Consider the following 7587-nt stretch of genomic DNA (forward strand, 5'->3'; position numbering starts at 1 on the left):
ACTATCTCTCAGCTTTCTGTTCCACATTTTTCTCTGAGTCCTTTTCTCTTCCTGATGTCATTCATTATTTAAATTCATCTTTCTCAGTGTGATCACTAAATTGCCCTTTCTCACAGGAATACCTTCCTTATATCTAAGCCCATACACCATCACATATTCCCACTCCACACAAAGAAAACCAAAGTTTTGTCCTCCAAGGGTTTGTTCTCTTGATTTCCCTTTTCTGCCTATTTTTTTTGTTACTCTAATGAGTTCCCTCCCCTGGCCTTCCAATATTTTGGATTTTCCATAGTCACATAATTTTTAGTTCGTCATACACCTCCAAGATGACAAGTATTTCAAAACAGGCATTATGCTAATAGTGGCAAAGAATATAATGCAAACAACCTGCACACATTTTTCATAATACTGCCCCTTCCCAAACTTTCACCAGGAGTTGCAGCTATTGCAGCATTGGGTGGGACCACCTTGGATCTTCCATTTGTTCAGCTTGCCAAACCAGAAGAATATGAGATGAATTTGCTACTCTAAATCACAGCAATTTTAAAATTCTCTAGCAATAGGTCTGATTACTGCATCAAATCATTGAAATTCATTGCAAAAGCAGTTTTCCACAAATAAAAAGTACCCATTTATACGGGTAATTGTAATTATCCTTAGGGCTAAATACTTCTTTTTAACTAATTATGATAAAAATCCAAGAATAAAGTGTAATTCCATCCACAGTATGGAAGTGTAATGAAATGTGAAAAAAAGAGAAAGGTTAAGAATTAACTATAATAGGTTTACCAGAAGAAAATTGTTTTATAAATTCGGTCCTGCATAGCAAAGATAAAATTGTGGCCCTGACCTGGGATGTGGAACATGGACTTTTGGGTCTGTCTTCCTCTTCCCAATTGGAGTAAAAGTAACTTTGCTGAAGCACAAGTTAGGGATGGCCACTGGATGCCTAAATCCTTTGGATGTTCTTTAACAACAGAACTTTTGATAGAAATGGGAAGAACGAGGCCATCCCATCCTCTCTCTCCCAAATGAATAAGCACTGAAAGCAGCTCCTGGACAGAGCCCTGGAGCTGTGCTTGGTGAGAGCAGGAGGACTCGGAAAATCCTGCCCAAGCTCAAGCAGATGTCAGGCAGGTGACCAGCTGTGCAGCACCACCAAAACAAGGGTTTGTCTGTGATGTGCCATGAAACAATGCACAGCAACAACTCTACAGAAAACTTGCCTGGTAGCAGTTTAGACACCTGTCAGTTCTAGTGGCCCCCAATAAGAAATTTTGTAGATGTCAGTACGGCATTGCACAGACAGGCTGTTGTATTATTGGCAGTGCTACTAATCTCACACAGAAATAGTTTTCTTTATTCACAATTTTTTGTCTTCAAAATGACCACTCCCAGAAGAAAAGACTACTCCCATGAGTCACAAATTTTTCCCCTCAAGTGCCTTCAAAATAAGTGGTGGAATTAAATTAATGAACATATTTTTTACTTCTATATGTATTTCATGAGTCACCTGTCAAGAAAATATTTAAATTCTAGTAATTAGACTATTTCTAACAAAAATGAATAGTTCCAGTTTCGCATCATGTGTATGATCTCATTTACAGACCATAAGAGCAGAAAACTAGATTGGAAAAGTACATTTTTGAACAAGAAAAATATCCTATGTATTTGCCAGAAATAAATTCTGCCTTCTGCTCACGTCAGTACACAGAACTAAGTCAAATCAGCGGGCTGGTCTCACTACTCAGGTGTGCAGCAAAGTGCTCACCTGTATTTAGCCTCAATATGTTTTTGTCAGGTTATGAGGTAAAGCTCATCTGCACAAGCTGAGTGACAATGGAAGGAGGGGGAGCCCAAATAATACTCTGCAAGCTGCTGCCAGGCCCATCCCTGGGACCGTCAGCCCATCAAAGGTCCATCTCCACAAGCCAGAGGAGCACAGGGGCACACTGGCAGGTGAGAGCCCAAACCAAGGTACCACACAGGGCCTCCAAAGTGCCCAGGCAGAAGGAGAGCAGGATAAGGCCATTGGTGCTGTGCCTGTTAAAGAGAGTGCTCTGAGCTGATGTGACGTTGGCCACGTACACATGTATGTCCACAAGAGTCCACAATAATGTGAACAGTACGTTACCTGTGCTAGAAACACACCCCTGATCTCTTAACTACCAGAACTCTGTACAGAGAACTTCATGAGCATGTTTCCAGAAAAACTCTAATGTGATCTAAATTTTGTAATGGGTGCTGCTTGCATGAGGTGAAAGCCCACTGAGCCGACAAGATTTGTGCAGACAATTAGTCTTTGCTTGCATAAATGCCTTATTTGTGTGCACAAATGATTATATGAAAAATTCATACACACCTACGATATCATATTTGGGCGTAATTGCTTGTGAAAAAACAACAGCTCGATTTTTTTATCTTGTGGTTAATTAAATTCGGAGCTTAGATTAAATTGTATATTTGTTTTACTCCAGTGAGCAGAAGGCTTTCTGAGTCCTTTGTTAATAATACATACTTGTTTGGTAGCAGCTGCCTCTCTAGATGTTACTTTTCCAACAAAATATGTCTTCACAAAGTACCTAGTGTTTGACAGAAAGCTGATGTTAGTTTCCATGTGCCTGGAAAATTGTTGAAAATCCCAGAAGGCATGCTGCCTGCATTATCTCCATTCCCATTTCTTAATGTGAGTAAGATCGGCTTTTTAATCTGAATCAAAACAGGTACACAGAGGGCTCTGTTTTGGCTTGAGCTGTCTATGCATTTTTCCTCTTTCCTTTAGTGGGACTGCTTGCAATGGCAAATATGATTTATAATTAAAAACTTTCTTATTATCTGTACAGCAACACTGAATCCTAAAAGGCTCCCTCGGAACTGGTAGTTTTATTTTCAATTCCCTTCTAATTCCAGAACTGCACTGAGAATCCCCTGTCATTTGCTTGACAGTTTTCTTTTTTAATATAATAGTTACAAGTTTGTTTGTTTGGGTTTTTTTTGCAAGTGCCAAGTAACAAGTTATATCTTTACTATAACTGTGCATAAATGAGCAGGGGGGAGAATGCTCTCATTAGCACGTCTTAATATGAGGGTGATTTTGTCAGAGGTGAGACATAGTGTTAAAAGAGGGGATGTAGTCCTTTGTGTTACCTGCTTAGGAATGCAAAAGGTTCATTCACCTTTACAAATAAATTCTTTCTTTCTATCTTTCCCTCAGACTGGCAATAACCACCTCTATATAAATTACACACACATATATATATATATACATACATACTTTTATATATATATATACATATATAAATATATACATAAAACATTATAACACTTTCTTAATGAGTTTTGGACCTGACTGTATTACACCAGGAAAGAAGAATGCAAGTCTTCCCAGTGTTCTGGGAAAAAACAAATAATTTGCCACAAATAAAACGTGAGACTATAATTTATAGACTCCATTCTTTGCACCTGAAGAGAAGTCTTTGCTTCTGCTCAAACTAAGATACCTACCAAATTCTGTGTATTTTCTGAGTCTGAGAAAAAATGTTTGTGAAGTGTGGTGGGTAATTATCCCTGTAGCCCTTCTTTGTAGCTTGTCAAGATTTACATCATTTATAGGCTTTCCATTGGGGTAAATTAGTATCAGTGAAACAATGGAGAATGAAAATTTTCATTTGAGCCTGGGCTTTCATTCCTGCAGGCTTGAAAAAAAGCCAATGAAAGATGGAGTTACTAAAATGAATTTTTCTAGAAATGAACAAACTTGGCATTACTTGTGCCAAATCTTTTTTATGTTATTCAAAGAACACTAACACTTGTATTTATTTTTACATTATTAATGCATAAATGCAGAAGAATGCAACTAAAGTTGGTGGTATTGCAGAGCATATTACAGAACAGTGTGAAGAGTGAGCCTGGGTACTGCTCCGAGAGGATCTCCAGTATTCATTTATGGTTTTGTGCTTGCGAGTAGAGTGAAAACCCTAAATTTGTGCTGATAAAACATTGACACACACATTGACATTACATTACTCTCTTTCTGTATGTTGTCCAGATAGTTAAATATTTCCTTTACTCATCCAGAAAGAGGAATGGACAGAAGACACTCGCCTGAGGATGTGTCACTATGCTCACACAGAAGCTCCAGTGTCTCGGGGGTGACCTGTGCTGATCTTTCTGGGAACAATCTATTAAAAGTGGCTGGTTTTCCACAGGTTCTCCTGACTCAGTTAACCCAGTGCTGGCTTGGTGCAGGCAGTGATTCAGGGCTCCTGTTCTGGAGCAGAGACAGAGGGCAGCAGCTACACGAGCCCACCTGTGCCACCAGGGAAATTCATATGTAGCCATGGGGTCTTAGTGCTAAAACCTTTTGAAAAATATTTCATTGCTGACATATTTTCACAGCAACTGCATCGTCTTCAGAGAAGTTCCTCCAACTTATCAAGTGTAAGGCCAGAAGGCCACTTAGATTAACCTCCCACATGGAGCACTGGGAGCAGAACTGATCATTGTCCCTCAAAGCAGCCCCAGCCTGGGAGCACATTTCTGCTTTATGGCCTTCCCAAATGCTGAAGCTTAGAGAAGCATTTTCAGGCTGGCTGAAAGACAGGTGTCTGCACATCCTTAAATGCAGACACAGGTAGACAAAGTTATCTGCCTGTGATATGGTACAAACAGAGAAGCTGAATGTATTTGTCACATGTTTGTGGCTGCAGCTTTGGGAAGCTCCCAGTGCTTAGACATGGATGTGACTGCACTATGCAGACAAGTAGTTGCTGTTGCTGGATTGAACTCCCATTTTCTTCTTCTGTGGAAGGAGCCTGATTTCTATTTCCCACATAGTTTCAAATGAAATGAGGAACTTACCCTGACATTCTTTTAAAATGTGTTCTGACAGCATTCTTATAACAGCCTCGAGGCCAGAAGAAACCAGTAGGTCTTCCAGTCAGCTTTTCTTATAATTTTCCCTCAAATTTAACCCCAAATACTCCTTTTCTGAGCTAAGGTAATAATTGAGTCTTGATCTGAAGACATCGAGAGACAAATCCACCGCTGCTCTTAACTGATCAACCTTAACGGGACCTTGGAGCCATCTTAATTAATTAGAGATTGATATCTAGAACTCTGCCTCTTTAGTATGTCAGGCAGGAAATATTATGAAATGAGACATTTGTTACTTAAGTCCCTAATTGTCTGCCACTCTTGAATGCAAAAAAAAAAAAAAAAGTTATTGATTTGATACCTAGAGTATGTCTGTTTTATTGATCTCAATTATTGAGTACTAACCAGAAGTTGGGATTCAGACTAACAGATGTCACTGTCAGGACTTTCTCATTAGAGCCCAAGCTGAGGACAAATGCAGGTAAACTGCTTATTCTCTCAAGCCAGTTCTGGCTCTGATTCTCTTTTTTGGCTTACGGGAAGCTTTCAGGAAAATAAAGGTTCTGTAAGCCCCCAAATGTTTTGGTTAGTTGAAGGATATGCTCTGTGATATGCTGGAGCTGCCTCGATAGGAGCAGATAGATCTCTGAATCAGGAAAGCCTACACTCCGTTAATGTCTCCAGGTCTAACTCCTCTGTGAACTGGCTGAGGCCAAGGAAAGTTTAAGTTCAAAGTGTGGCTCCTTCAGTGTTTAGTAAGGTCTTTCATCTCTACCATATCCCTGATACCTCTGTAGACAGTCAAATATGGTTAAAAATGCCCAGGAATTGGGAAAACAGGACAAGTGCCATACCACACACAAGATCACAATGAACCCCTTCAAGACACCAGGCTACAAAGAAGTGATTTCTTTTTATTTTGGCCTAGTACAGCCAAATTTGTTACTTCTCCTGTGTGCTTAAAGGACCATCCTCCTCAAAGGACCGTCCTCCTCCTTCATCACTGAGGCTTCTGCCATATTCATGTCAATGCTGGTCATTTTTAATCTTTGACAATGTGGCAGATACTCACAGATACCAGTTTAATCTTTGAAGAAGCCACCGAAAAGGTCTCTAGGTTTATTTAGAGCTGGCTCTATTCCCTACATAAATTAGAGCAGCCTCAGGATCCCAGGACTTCCCACATCTGACTTCTCAGTGTTGCAAATGGAAGAAGAAATTGTGGCATGAGGCAGCAAGCACCAAAGCTGTAATGATCTTCCTTCAGGGAGTCAATTACATTTGCTGTTTGCCTTATGGCACACGTAGGTGATTACTGTGTGAGGGCCAGGGTGCATTTGTTTAATGTATGCTTGAACTCTTATTACATTTTCCACTCATCTTGCTAGAGCTTTATCTTCAATTACACTCCTTTCCATATGCCCCAAGCTGTTTTTTGTTATAAGGCCAACCTGACCCTCTTATATCCAAAATGTCACTGAATTAAATCAAATTTTTATACTTTTCAACTTGAACAGTTATCTCTCGATGCACATAACAAACAGATAATGAGATCTGCATTTTATTAGACACAGAGGAGCTCGCTGATGTTTAACTATTAGGCAGAACCATTTTGCTGCTCAGTTACAATTACATTATTTTTCTCTATGGCTGGATAGCTGTCAATTGATTTAATTCATTCCAAATGTGTAGTATAATATTTTCCTCAGTGTTGTCTGCATTCAGAGAACTGAATACATTTCTACACTTTTTTCCTAAAAGGGAAGGGACTTCCCTGTAGTTATATTTCTCTACAGTCTAATCTTTTTGCCTCAAAATTTTGTGACAATTTTCCCAAGCTTTGTCTCTGAATCAGGGATGCTTCAAGATCCCATTCTTAGCTTTAAGCATATCCTCAAACCCTGCTCATTTCGATAGGATGAAAGCACATACTTGAAATTAAACAGTCGTGAATGAAGATGAGTTCCTGAAATAAGTAGAGCTTAAAAATGCCCCACTGGCCATGTTCCAAAGGCTGACATGGCCACCATCGAGCTGTAGTGCCCTGACATCCTGTGCTTTATAGTACATGTTCATAATTTATGATTCACACAGTGCTCATAATGATGAAATGATATCAGCATCAAAGTGGGATCCAATCAGTGCAAATATTTCGGTCCATCACAGGCCATGGGAGGATCTGCTCTCTCCCCAGAAGGGCCCAGCTACCATGTGGTTCTCCTGCATGCTGGAGCCGACTCAAACAGTCATAAATAACCCAGTTGGCAAATACCAGAAGGTTACATACCCTCTCTGGTATTGTGTGCTCTGGCTCAGTGCAAGGGGAGGAAGAGAGACATGCACGGAGGCGGGTCTAACCCCCTTTACATTTTAAGCCAACAAGAACAGAAGGATATATGTCATCATTTGCTGCATCTAAATTTGTGGAGGGTAATTTCTCATAATAGGCTGCCTTGATTACTTACAGAACATACCTTGGAGACTGGTCTTGCTTTTGTACAGCAAAAACATGTCTCTTTTCACTCAAAAGGATAAAGGATATAAAAGATAGTAAAGGAGTATTATTATTCAGATAAAGAAAAGAAAGCTTGTTTCAGATAGGGATGCCTTTTTGAGATTTACTAAGCAGTCCACAGGATTTAGATATCTACATTTTAGACATCTCAGTTTAATATAGAAAAAAATCTTATTACATTTCAAAATAATAACTCT

The sequence above is a fragment of the Corvus moneduloides genome, chromosome 1 (genome assembly GCF_009650955.1).
Source record: "Corvus moneduloides isolate bCorMon1 chromosome 1, bCorMon1.pri, whole genome shotgun sequence".
Classification (NCBI taxonomy): Eukaryota; Metazoa; Chordata; class Aves; order Passeriformes; family Corvidae; genus Corvus; species Corvus moneduloides.